Here is a 12,596-nt window from a genome sequence, read left to right on the forward strand (position 1 = left end):
GTGGATGGGTGGATGGATGGATAGATGTGTGGGTGGGTGGATGGGTGGATGGGTGGATGATGGATAGATGGATGAGTGGGTGGATAGGTGGATGGATGGATACATAGACTGACCAACTAATGACTCAGAATGAAGATTGGTGAAGAGTATGCATGTAGTTTTCATAACAGTAAATATAAATACCAATAAATAAATGAAAACATGTTCACATATACATATACATGTGCTTTGTATACATATGTGGAAAGTTTCACCTGTATATATCAATTATTCACATATCATATTGGAAATCATTGTATTTGATGACATAGGCATTTTGCAGAATGTCAGAGAGAATGTGGAATGGTACATTTTTCTATGGAAGACAATTTAGAAATTCTTATTTAAAAACAAAGTGCATATTCATTTGCCCAGCATGTCCAACTCTTGGGTTTATGTATTTTCACTTTCACTTTTCAAGTTTGCAAAGGTGCAAATTGCTCAACTGGAGCAGAGAAGGAAGAAAAATTGGAGCAAACAAAATGCCTAATGATGGAGGGTAAGAAGCCAGGAAGCATTCAAGGAGTGAAGAGGATCTTCATGGGCCTGAGATGGTGTCTGCAGGACTAGGGGAAGAGTATAAGAGCCAGACCTGTGTTAGGAAAACTCTGAGTAAACACACTTGGGACTTCCCTGATGGTCCGATGGTTAAGAATCCTCCTGCCAATGCAGGGGACACGGGTTCAATCCCTGATCAGGGAAGAGTCCACGTGCTGAAGAGCAACTAAGCTCATGCCCCACCGCTACTGAGCCCCTCTGCTGCAGCAAGAGAAGCGGCCGCAATGAGAATCCTATGCACAACATCTGGAGGGTAGCCCCCGCACGCTGCAACTCGAGAAAGTCTGTGCATAGCAGTGAAGACCCAGCACACCAATAAATAAATAAATACATTTTTGAAAACACACACACACATACACACACACTGTATTTGTCTATACAGGATGAAATTGCAACAGATAACTGAGGGATTGAGAAGGAGGGTGACCTTTGTGGTTTCTGTGGAGCTTGACTGAGAAGGGAGCAGGAGAGGAACCCGAGTTTTGCTTTTAAACTTATGCAAGATGAATCTGTTCTAGAGACCTGCCGTGCACCCTCATGCCTGTGGTTAGCAACATGGTATGGCGCTCTTAACAGTTGCTTAAGAGGGTAGATGGATCCCATGGTTAAGTGTTCTTATAACACACAGGACACAAGGAAACGTTTGGAGGTCATGAGTGTGTCTGTCACCTTGGTTGTGGTGATGGTATCATGCAGATGGATGTATGATACACCATCCATCCACGTGTGTGATATATAGACCTGTGAGTCTGTATCCAAACTCGTCGCGTTGTCCGCATGAGATGTGCAGGGGTTTTTGTCTATCAGGTGTACCTCAGGGACTCCCTGGTGGCTTAGTGATAAAGAGTCCACCAAGCAACCCGGGAGACACGGGTTCCTTCCCTGGCCCGGGAAGATCCCACATGCTGCAGAACTAAGCACATGTGCCGCAACTACTGAGCCTGTCTATGCCCTACGGCCCAGGAGCCACAACTCCGCAGCCTGTGAGCCTCAAGCAGCGAAGCCCGGGCACCCTGGAGCCCAAGCTCCGCAACAAGAGAAGCCCCCACATCGAGAAGCCCCCAACACCACAACACCGCAGCACAGCGTGTTGCTAAGAGTAGCCCACGCAGCAACGAAGACCCAGCACGGCCAAAAAAGAATTATAAATAAATGAAATTATTTAAAAATTGTACCTCAATGAAGCTGTTAAAAAGATTATACTTTGATTCCTTTTGATCTTCAACAAACATCCTCTACTTTGATAATTAAATACACTTCAGTTACAAAACAAAAAGCAAAAAAGAGCTTCCATTTTTGCAAACAAGCTCTGATGGACCCCTCATGCCCAAGCTGATGTCCATCCACTTAGATGTCAACCTAGATATCCTGTGTTGGACACAGGCAACCCAAATTGCTTTGAAAATGTGTGTAAGAGAGACTTAAAAGGAGGTAAGCCTAAAAATCGCTCGAGTTAAAAATTATAGCCTGGCTAAGATTTGGGGTTGTTTTGTGCTCTGAAATAGGGTGATTGGCTGCTGGCAAATTTCTGAAAATGACAAAGCTACTTTTTTAAGCCTAATGGTTTGGCCACAGAGGAAAACGAAATTCCCCAGGTGCTGCAGACCGTTGTCATTCATCGGAGGCACGGCAAAATCATGATCTTTATCCTCCCGGCTGTGTGTGTCTGTCGGGGACTGTGGGCCGCTCAAAGTTGTATACTATTATTTTTTTATTCATCTCTGGGTCATTTCATCTTCCTGTGCTAGCCGCATGAATGGCTGTGTATGAAAATTGTATTTTGTGCTGAGTTTCCCACTGTGAAAGATGTTTACTATATATTTATGAAAACACTGCAATAACAAAACCCCTTCTATAGCCTTTCAATTTGCTGTAAGGGCAGATAAAATATTTTTATCTCGAACTGAACTTCATACCTTGGGAGATGCAGTAGGCCCGACTTGGAATAATAAAACACTTCAGAGAAAGGCTGGCGCTGTTCAGATTGGTTCAGAAACCTGGGCACTCCACTCGGTGGACCTCCATGCCTTTTAAAGGTGCTGACTGAATACACAAAACCTAGAGCTAAGCACTGCAACGTCGGCATCATTAAATAGAAAAAAGAAATCTTTGTATTTATTAAGTACTTTTGCATTGCGTCCACAGAGATGCAGGGCAGCTCACTGAGCAGTGTTTCCTTCATTCTGGGAAATAGAGGAGGGTGGCCATCACCCCCGTGTATTGAAAATCTTGACTCTGCACCTCCATTTAGGCTTTAGCTTTGAAACTTTTGTTTAGTAGATTCTGGTTTACTAGATTCACATGCAGTTGGGAGAAGTAATACAGAGAGATCTTTTGTAGGCTTTACCCTGTTTCTCCCCTGCCATGGGAATATTTTGCAAAACTATGTATCACGTCACATCTGAGATATTGATGTTGCCACGGTGCAACCCACTGATACTGCTCAGATTTTCCCAGAATGCCTTGTGCTCATTTGTATGTGTGTGCTTCATTCTACACAAATTTATTGTGAGCATAGGTTTGGGGCTCCACCACCACAGATGAGATACTGAGTACGTCCATCCTAAGATTCCTGTTGATAATCACATCCACCTCTGCTCACCAACACCCACTCCGATCCCTAGTAGCCTCTGTCCACACTGCTCTGTTCTCCGCTTCTAAAACCCTGTCATTTCAAACACGTCATAGAAGTGAGATCACACAAATTTATTTTTTCAACTTTTTATTTTACATTGGGATATAGCCGATTAACAATGTTGTCACAGTTTCAGGTGAATAGCAAAGTGACTCACCCATGCGTATACATGTATCCATTCTCCCCCAAATGCCCCTCCCATCCAGACTGTCACATAACATTGAGCAGAGTTCCCTGTGCTACACAGTAGGTCCGTGCTGGTTATCCATTTAAATATAGCAGTGGGTTCCTGTCCATCCCAAACTCCCTGACCATCCTTTCCTCATCCTTTTCTCCCAGCAACCATAAGCTTGTTCTCTAAGTCTGTGAGTCTATTTTGTAAATAAGTTCATTTGTCTCATTGCTTTTTAAATTCCACATGTAAGTAGCATCATCCAATATTTCTCTTTCTCTGTATGGCTTAATGCACTCATTATGACAGTCTCTAGGTTTATCACTGTTGCTGCAGATCAAATTATTCCATTCTTTTTAATGGCTGTGTAATATTCCATTGCATGTATGTATCATGTTTAACCTTTTGGGATTGGTAACTCCAGCACCATCATTCCCTGGAGTTTTATCTGAATGACCGAGTCCACCAGTCGTTTGTTCTTTCTCACCACTCAGTAATACCCCACTGTACCTGCTGTGTGCCATGGTCTGTTTAACCACTCACCTATTGAAGGACATCTGGGCCATGTTTGGCTCTCACAAATAACAGCTGCTGTGAACATTGCTGGGCATGTTTTAGTGTGAGCCTGAGTCTCACTGCTCTGAGACAAATACCAAGAAGAAGGCTTTGGCAATTTTTGATTCATACACATTGTATGTTCAAATGGTCAGTGCTGTCTGACTCTTTGTGACCCCATGGATTGCAGCACTCCAGGCTTCCCTGTCCTTCACCAACTCCCAGAGTTTGTTCAAACTCATGTCCATTGAGTCAGTGATGTTATCCAACCGTCTCATCCTCTGTCGCCCCACTCTCCTCCTGCCCTCAATCTTTCCCAGCATCAGGGTCTTTTCCAATGAAAAGGTGGCCAAAGTATTGCAACTTCAACTTCAGCCTCAGTCCTTCCAATGAATATTCAGGGCTGATCTCCTTTAGGATGGACTGGTTTGATCTCCTTGCTTCCCAAGAGACTCTCAAGAGTCTTCTCCAGCACCACAGTTCAAAAGCATCAATTCTTTGGATCTCAGTCTTCTTCATGGTCCAACTCTCACATCCATACAGATTACAGAAAACATTAACACGCTGTCCCTATTGGAAGTGAGTGCCAGTCACACACACCAGTCAAAGGAAAGATATAAAATCTTACCCACATCTGAATGTTTATTTCTACATAAGCAGAGGACTAAATATGGAGAGTATCCAGCATTTATGCAGTATCCACCTTATGCCAGTCTATATACCAAGCCTGTTGTGTGTACTAACTCACTTGTCCTCACAGCATCCTTAGGAGGTAGGTACCACCATCACCCCCACTTATAGATAAAGAGTCAAACAGAAAACACTCAATCCCTTGCCATATCGCTACAATCCGTGGCACTGAGAGTTAGGCAGGCTGGCTTGAGAATCCCTCATTTGAAGCACCAGCAGTGATGTGAACCTTACTCCCAGATCTGTGGGTCAACGCTTCTGGGTGGGATGAGGTGGCATCGGCTTGGGTCAGCATCTATCAAACTGTCCCTGCAAAGAAAGGACACGTGGATTTGTGGGTATAGGACAATGGCTAGCTGACTTGACCGCCTCTCAACTCAATGCTGTGAGCTAAGCTTGCTTTATTCGACCATCTCAAACAGATGGAGGTTTCTTCTGGCTTTTAGATCTCGAAGAAGTCGATTTCACAATCCTCCCTTGGTTACACGCTGTGATATTTCACAGCTCTCACTGGCGGTATGTTCTGCCTTTCCGTGTGGCCCAGATCTGTCTCACCGAAAGCTGAGCCCCCGGTCATTTGTCTCCCTTCAGTGAAGATGTGGAATTGATGGCCCCACATCTCCTCGACAACACAACTTAAAGGTACTTGTTTCTAACAGAATCTCACGTGGCCACTTTACATGAATCATGCGGCTTTCCATCCTCTGGAGGCATTTCATATTTCCACCAGGCTTATAAAGTATTTAATATTTTCATATGCTGCAGTGTAAAGCCATCTGTTGCAGTGACAGGACGAAATGTGGAAGGCAAGAACAAGCGTATGTTTAGGGAAAGATTCCATGGAATGTTAACAAGAAAGCTATGTGCTACACTGGGGTGTCTTGTCGAAAATGGCCAGGGGATTTGGGGAGGCATGGCCCCTGGCAGTGGTATTTATAAAGAGGCAGTTATAGATGACACTTGCCATTTCACTCCTGTCCTGTAAATTTAGACTGGATCTGCACCGTACATGGCGGCAGGAATCTCTCGGAGAGGAAGTAGTGGTATCGTCTGATTTTCGGGTCTTTATTTCATCTTGGTTTTCCACACGTGTGTTAACTTTTTTAAAAATTGGAGGATAGTTGTGTTATAACGTTGTGTTAGTTTCTGCTGTACAACGACGTGAATCAGCTATACGTATACATCCATCTCTTCCCTCTTGTGTTTTGACTTTTTGTCATTCTTTGGGCTACTGCATTGGGAACCTGCTGCGTGCTAGACTTGCGTGTTGCTGAAATTGTGTTTCAGAAGAGTTACAGCTGTTTCTCCGGGCCTAACTTCTTCTTCTTTTGTTAAAAAAAAAATTATTTTTAACTGGAGGATAATTGCTTTACAATATTGTGTTGATTTCTGCTGTTCATCAATTTGAATCAGCCATAGGTATACATATGTCCCCTCCCTCTGGAAGCTCCCTCCCACCTCCCACCCCATCCCACCCCTCTAGGTTGTCACAGAGCACCAGATTTGAGCTCCCTGCATCATACAGCAAATTCCCACCCGCTATCTCTTTTACATATGGTAATGTGTATCAGTTCAGTTCAGTTCAGTTGCTTAGTCGTGTCCGACTCTTTGCTACCCCATGGACTGCAGCACGCCAGGCCTCCCTGTCCATCACCAACTCCCAGAGTTTACTCAGACTCATGTCCATTGAGTCAGTGATACCATCCAACCATCTCATTCTCTGTTATCCCCTTCTCTTCCTGCCTTCAATCTTTCCCACCATTAGGGTCTTTTCTATGAGTCAGTTCTTCGCATCAGGTGGCCAAAGTACTGGAGTTTCAGCTTCAGCATCAGTCCTTCCAATTCAGGACTGATTTTCTTTAGGATGGACCGGTTGGATCTCCTTGCAGTCCAAGGGACTCTCAAGAGTCTTCTCCAGCACCACAGTTCAAAAGCATCAATTCTTCAGCACTCAGCTTTCTTTCCAGTCCAACTCTCACATCCATATATGACAATGGTATGTTTCAATGCCATTCTCTCAACCGGTCCCACATTTTCCTTCCTAACCACCCCTGTGTGTCCATAAGTCTTTTCTCTATGTCTGCATCTCCACTGCTGCCCTACAAATGGGTTCATCAGTACTATTTTTCTAGATTCCATATATATGTGTTAATATACAATATTTGTTTTTCTGACTTACCTCACTCTCTGTAATAGGCTCTGGGTTTATCCACCTCATTAGAACTGACTCAAATGCATTCCTTTTTAAGACTGAGTAGTATTCCGTTGGTGATGGACAGAGAGGCCTGGCGTGCTGTGATTCCTAGGGTCGCAAAGAGTCAGACACGACTAAGAGACTGAACTGAACTGAATATTCCATTGAATATATGTACCAGAACTTCTTTATCTATTCATCTGTCGATGAACAGCTAGGTTGCTTACACATCCTGACCACTGTAAACAGTGCTGCAGTGACTATTGGGGGTACGTGTGTCTTTTTCAATTATGGTTTCTTCAGGGTTTATGCCCACGTGTACTAAAATGGAAATGAGACAGAGAAGATTAGCATGGCCCCTGCACAGGGATCTAACTTCTCATACACATGGTGTGGTCTTGCTAATGCAGAAACAATCAGATGCACACCCATTGCGGCTGCCCACTTGAACATGAGGATATCGGCACAGTCCTCTAAAACTGTTGCGATACCCTAATGCCGCTTGCTGAACTGAGCTCAGAAAACTCAAAGCGAATGTCTCTGAGTTGGGGCCCGTTGCTCTTGGGAGGAACACCATGGCTAACATGCAGTGAGGATCAGACCTGACAAGCATGTAAGGGGCACTGTGCCTCGCCTGGCTTATTTCAGCCTCCTAAGCCTCTTCCCTGGTGGGGCCCCTCACTGTCTTCGTTTCATAGATGAGGGAACCGTTTTCGAGAGGGTGATTCCCCCAAGGTTGCACAGCTCATGATGGGCAAACCCTGGATCTGACCACGGGCAGGCTTGGTCCATAAATGGAATGCTTCACCACTGTGTCTTATAACTGACGTTAGTAAAATAGGAGAAGCTTGTTCACTGCCTTGCAGACCAGTTCTTCTGATGGTGATATCAGCTGGAACATGTCAGTCAAAATAGGGCAGACTGTCGCGGCGTGGCCTCTGCAAGCTTCAGTTCTCAGCTACTTCTTCCTTTTTATTTTATTTTGCCACACCAGGCAGCCTGTGGGATCTCAGTTCCCCAACCAGTGATGGAACCCACACCGCCTGCATTGACAGTGTGGAGTCTTAACCACTGGACGGCCGGGGAAGTCCCTCTCAGCTACTTAAAAAAAAATAAATAACTTGTTTATTTTTGGCTGTTTTGGATCTTCCTAGCTGTGTGGGCTTTTCTCTAGTTGTAACGAGCGGGGCCTACTCTCTACTTGGGGTACATGGGCTTCTCAATGCGGTAGCTTCTCTTGTTGCAGAGCACAGTCTCGATAGTGGTGGCCCACAGGCTGATTTGCTCTGAGGCATGTGGAATCGTCTCACATCGGGGATCGAACCTGTCCCTCCTTCAATGACAAGCAGATATTAAAAAAAAAAAAAAAAAAAAAAAACCACTGAGCCATCAGGGAAGCCCCCTCTTGGCGACTTTTTAAATTTTTTATAATTTATTTTATTTATTTATTTTTGGATATGTTGGGTCTTCCTTGCTGTGCTGGCTCGTCTCTAGTTGTGACGAGCAGGGGCTACTCTCGAGTTGCAGGGCATGGGCGTCTCACGGTGACCTCTCTCGTTGCAGGGCGTGGGCGTCTCACCTCAGTGACCTCTCTTGTTGCAGGGCGTGGGCGTCTCACCCCGGTGACCTCTCTTGTTGCAGGGCATGGGCGTCTCACCTCGGTGACCTCTCTCGTTGCAGGGCGTGGGCGTCTCACCTCTGTGACCTCTCTCGCTGCAGAGCTCAGGCTCTCGGGCGTGAGGGCTTCAGTATTTGCAGTACGTGGGCTCAGTGCTTGGGGCTCCCGGGCTCTAGAGCACAGGCTCAGTAGTTGCCGTGCACGGGCTTAGCTTCTCCGTGGCAGGTGGGATCTTCCTAGATCAGGGATCGAACCTGTGTCTCCTGCATTGCCTCCAGGGAAGCCCCCTCTCAGCTACTTTTTAACTCTGTGAGTAAAGTTAAGTGAACCCCATGGGGAAGCTTGCAGAAGGAATTTGATGTGGAGACAGATGAACAGCTCTTGAGAATGCTACAGCAGAAGAAGATCATACTGGTTAACCACCCCAACCCCCCCAGATCCCTCCTTTATATCAATTTTGAACTATTTTCTACCAACTCGTGTGAAAAAGTGTCTTAGATCATTCACCTGCTTGCAGTCCTATTAATAAATGGATTGACAGCATATGTAAGAACCTAGGTCCCAACGGTAGCCATGTCAAGAGAAGACAGTTTCTGGTTAGTTGCTCCCAGGCTGATAAAATTCATGATATAGTAGGATTTAGGGGGATTTTTAAAAATTGGAGTGTAATTGCTTTCCACGTTGTGTTAGTTTCTGCTGTATAAGGAAGTGAACTGGCTTTATGTATACATATATCCCCTCCCTCTAGAACCTTCCAATCCCCATCCAATCGCACCCCTGTAGGTCATCACAGAGCACTGCTCCGAGCTCCCTGTGCTACACAGCAGCTTCCCTGTGTGTGTGTGTGTGTGTGTGTGTGTGTGTGTGTGTGAGTTGCTCAGTCATGTCTGACTCTTTGGGACCCCATGGACTGTAGCTCACCAGGCTCCTCTGTCCATGGAATTCTCCAGGGAAGCATCCTGGAGTGGGTAACCATTCCCTTCTCCAGGGGATCTTCCCCACCCAGGGATCAGACCCAGGTCTCCTGCATCACAGGCAGATTCTCTACCATCTGAGCCACCAGGGAAGCCCACTATCTGTTTTACACCTGGTAACATATATATGTCAATCCTGTTCTCCCGATTTGTCAACCCCCCCTCTTCCTCCCCTGTGTCCACATCTCTGTCTGTATGCCTGCATTTCTCTTTCTGCCCTGCAAATAGATTCATCTGTAAGCAGGGATATATATTTTCCAAAAGAGCAAGATTTCACATCAGATCAAGTGAAGAAAAACAATCAGGGTAGCTGAGAGAAAAGACCAGTTAGCTTCTAAACACCATTCATTTATTTCAGTCAACTCTCTCAGTGGGACAGGAGGGTTTCTTCTATAAGAATTCCTTTTAGACCCATGGGTTTTGCCTGTGGGTTTCCGTCTCGACAATCAGGTGATAATGATGGGCTATAAACTTCATGGAGACAGAGAACAGGTGAACAATGTGTAATTAATCGCTAACACAATGCCTGGGCCATGTTAGGACCTTGATAAATGTTTTCAGAGAATGTATGATCCTATTGGATTATGCCAGAATATTTATTATCTGTTGCATCCTGGTAAACCCGAGTCATAATTTTATCTAATAACTGGATGATGCTTTCAGAACCCTATTAGAGGAAAGCGTGTTATTCCTACTCACTAGTTTCTTCTCTCCTAAAGCCGAGAAATGTGGGTAATTATTTTCTGAGTTATGCCTAGGGAGAGCAGTGACACCGTTGTATCTAGCCTCCCCTCTAAAATATTGTTACAACCTCGTTTAGGGTTTACGGCGGCAGCAATGTTCCAGAGTCCTTTTCCCCAGTGCTCTCCATTGGCAAAACGCAGCTTACGGTTAATGCAACAGTGAAAATAAATTATTACCATTCTCCGATTGTGTGACAGGTCAGTAATTAACTTATGTCACCAGTTGGCCTTCCACAACTGTGTTTATTTAGCTCCATGGAGCACTTTTCAGGGAAAAAGGAAAGATCAGCAAGGCAGTCTTTGTTTACTGTGGACGCTAAACGCGGGTGGAATACATCTTTTCCTATTGACGAGGAAATAAGTTGGTTGTTAGTACATGATTTTCCATTCTCCCAAATGATATGGTGATTCAGGGAATTTGAAAGCTACCCTGGAATTAGAAAAGCATGAAGAAATTGCCCTTTATGTGCTAATTGAGCTATTGTGCCTGTTTTCTTTGGTTCCTTTTTCCTGTATAGTCATAGCAAAGAGCTGTGTGTTAAAAAAAAAAAAAGGTATGAAAAATTTTAATTAAAAGAAAAAAAATGTTTTTTTTTTTTTCCCCATTGTAGGTTAAGTGCCTATCATCCGGCTAAGGGACAATGGTATTAGATTTGTAATAAGTACAAGTAAGCTTTTCATTTTGATTGGATTGGGTGTATTTTTCATCAGCATCTCCCGCGTGAGCCATGATTCCAAAGACAGAGACTTGTAATCTTCTGCAGTGGGAACGATGCAGCTTAAAAATCAATAGGGCAGGAGGTGTTTCAAGTTCTCATTATTGTAATGTGTCAACATCACTTCAGTGACCCCAGAGTCCTATGTTGGCTGGTTTTTCCCCTGATTTATTGTGCAATCTCGCAGGGCAAACTATAATTTCACTTGGAATCAGAAAGTCCCCATTTATGGTCTGTGTCCCAGTCTCCAGTCATTAGGGCATTCTCGGGGAATCGATCCCTCCTGTTGTTGCTAAGAGCTGAATGAAGTTGTCACCCGCTTCGATTACAAAGGCGCTGGGGGAGAAGGAGGCGGTGAGGGCAAGGACCTTGCAGGAGCGAGCTAGGCTTGGCGAAGGGCTTCCTGGATGTGCGTCTGCCGCCACTGGGAGGACTTCCACCTTTTCTCGGGATGCCTCTTACAGAAAAGCCCCACCACCGACTTGGAGCAGCGCTCCATCGCACACCTTATGAATGATGGCATCCTCCTTTTAAAACAAGGGGCGAGAGCCCTCCTTGAAAGTCTGTTCTGGCACATTTTCTAGAACTCGTTGAGTCACGTCGAGTCTTCTTAAATCATCTGCTTGAAGAACAGAACTTCTCTGATTGTCACTCTGAGCCTATAAAGCCAGAGTCTTGCATCCTTTTCCTGGTTGGCAAAATAGCTAGGAACTTAGTGGAACTTCCTGTAAGAAGATTACCCTCTGATTTCAGAGTGCATGTGCGCACATGTGCACACACATGCACTGAAAGCTCCTTTCACTGGAGGGTAATTGATAAATGCTTATATGATAGTTTTAAGTCATCCTATAGCATCCATAGGATGACTTAAAACTAACAGTTAGAGCTGGACATGGAACAACAGACTGGTTCCAAATAGGAAAAGGAGTACCTCAAGGCTGTATATTGTCACCCTGCTTATTTAACTTCTATGCAGAGTACATCATGAGAAACGCTGGACTGGAAGAAACACAAGCTGGAATCAAGATTGCCAGGAGAAATATCAATAACCTCAGATATGCAGATGACACCACCCTTATGGCAGAAAGTGAAGAGGAACTCAAAAGCCTCTTGATGAAAGTGAAAGAGGAGAGTGAAAAAGTTGGCTTAAAGCTCAACATTCAGAAAATGAAGATCATGGCATCCGGTCCCATCACTTCATGGGAAATAGATGGGGAAACAGTGGAAACAGTGTCAGACTTTATTTTTGGGGGCTCCAAGATCACTGCAGATGGTGACTGCAGCCATGAAATTAAAAGACGCTTACTCCTTGGAAGAAAAGTTATGACCAACCTAGACAGCATATTTAAAAGCAGAGACATTACTCTGCCAACAGAGGTCCGTCTAGTCAAGGCTATGGTTTTTCCAGTAGTCATGTATGGATCTGAGAGTTGGATGGTGAAGGAGGCTGAGTGCCAAAGAATTGATGCTTTTGAACTGTGATGTTGGAGAGGATTCTTGAGAGTCCCTTGGACTGCAAGGAGATCCAACCAGTCCATTCTGAAGGAGATCAGCCCTGGGATTTCTTTGGAAGGAATGATGCTAAAGCTGAAACACCAGTTCCTTGGCCACCTCATGCGAAGAGCTGACTCATTGGAAAAGACTTTGATGCTGGGAGGGATTGGGGGCAGGAGGAGAAGGGGACGACAGAGGGTGAGATGGC

The 12,596-nt window shown here is 44.8% G+C and overlaps 1 protein-coding gene and 1 non-coding gene across 13 annotated transcripts in view; both read left to right on the forward strand.

Moving 5' to 3' along the window:
- RBFOX1 (RNA binding fox-1 homolog 1) overlaps positions 1-12,596 on the forward strand; it is a 1,681,944-nt gene that overhangs the window by 444,721 nt on the left and 1,224,627 nt on the right. The window lies entirely within an intron of this gene.
- Positions 7,144-7,247, forward strand: LOC120859688. Its single transcript, XR_005720132.1, has one exon. It is a non-coding gene; the product is annotated as a U6 spliceosomal RNA (small nuclear RNA).

This window comes from Oryx dammah, unplaced genomic scaffold (assembly GCF_014754425.2).
Source record: "Oryx dammah isolate SB20612 unplaced genomic scaffold, SCBI_Odam_1.1 HiC_scaffold_2, whole genome shotgun sequence".
In the NCBI taxonomy this organism is placed as follows: Eukaryota; Metazoa; Chordata; class Mammalia; order Artiodactyla; family Bovidae; genus Oryx; species Oryx dammah.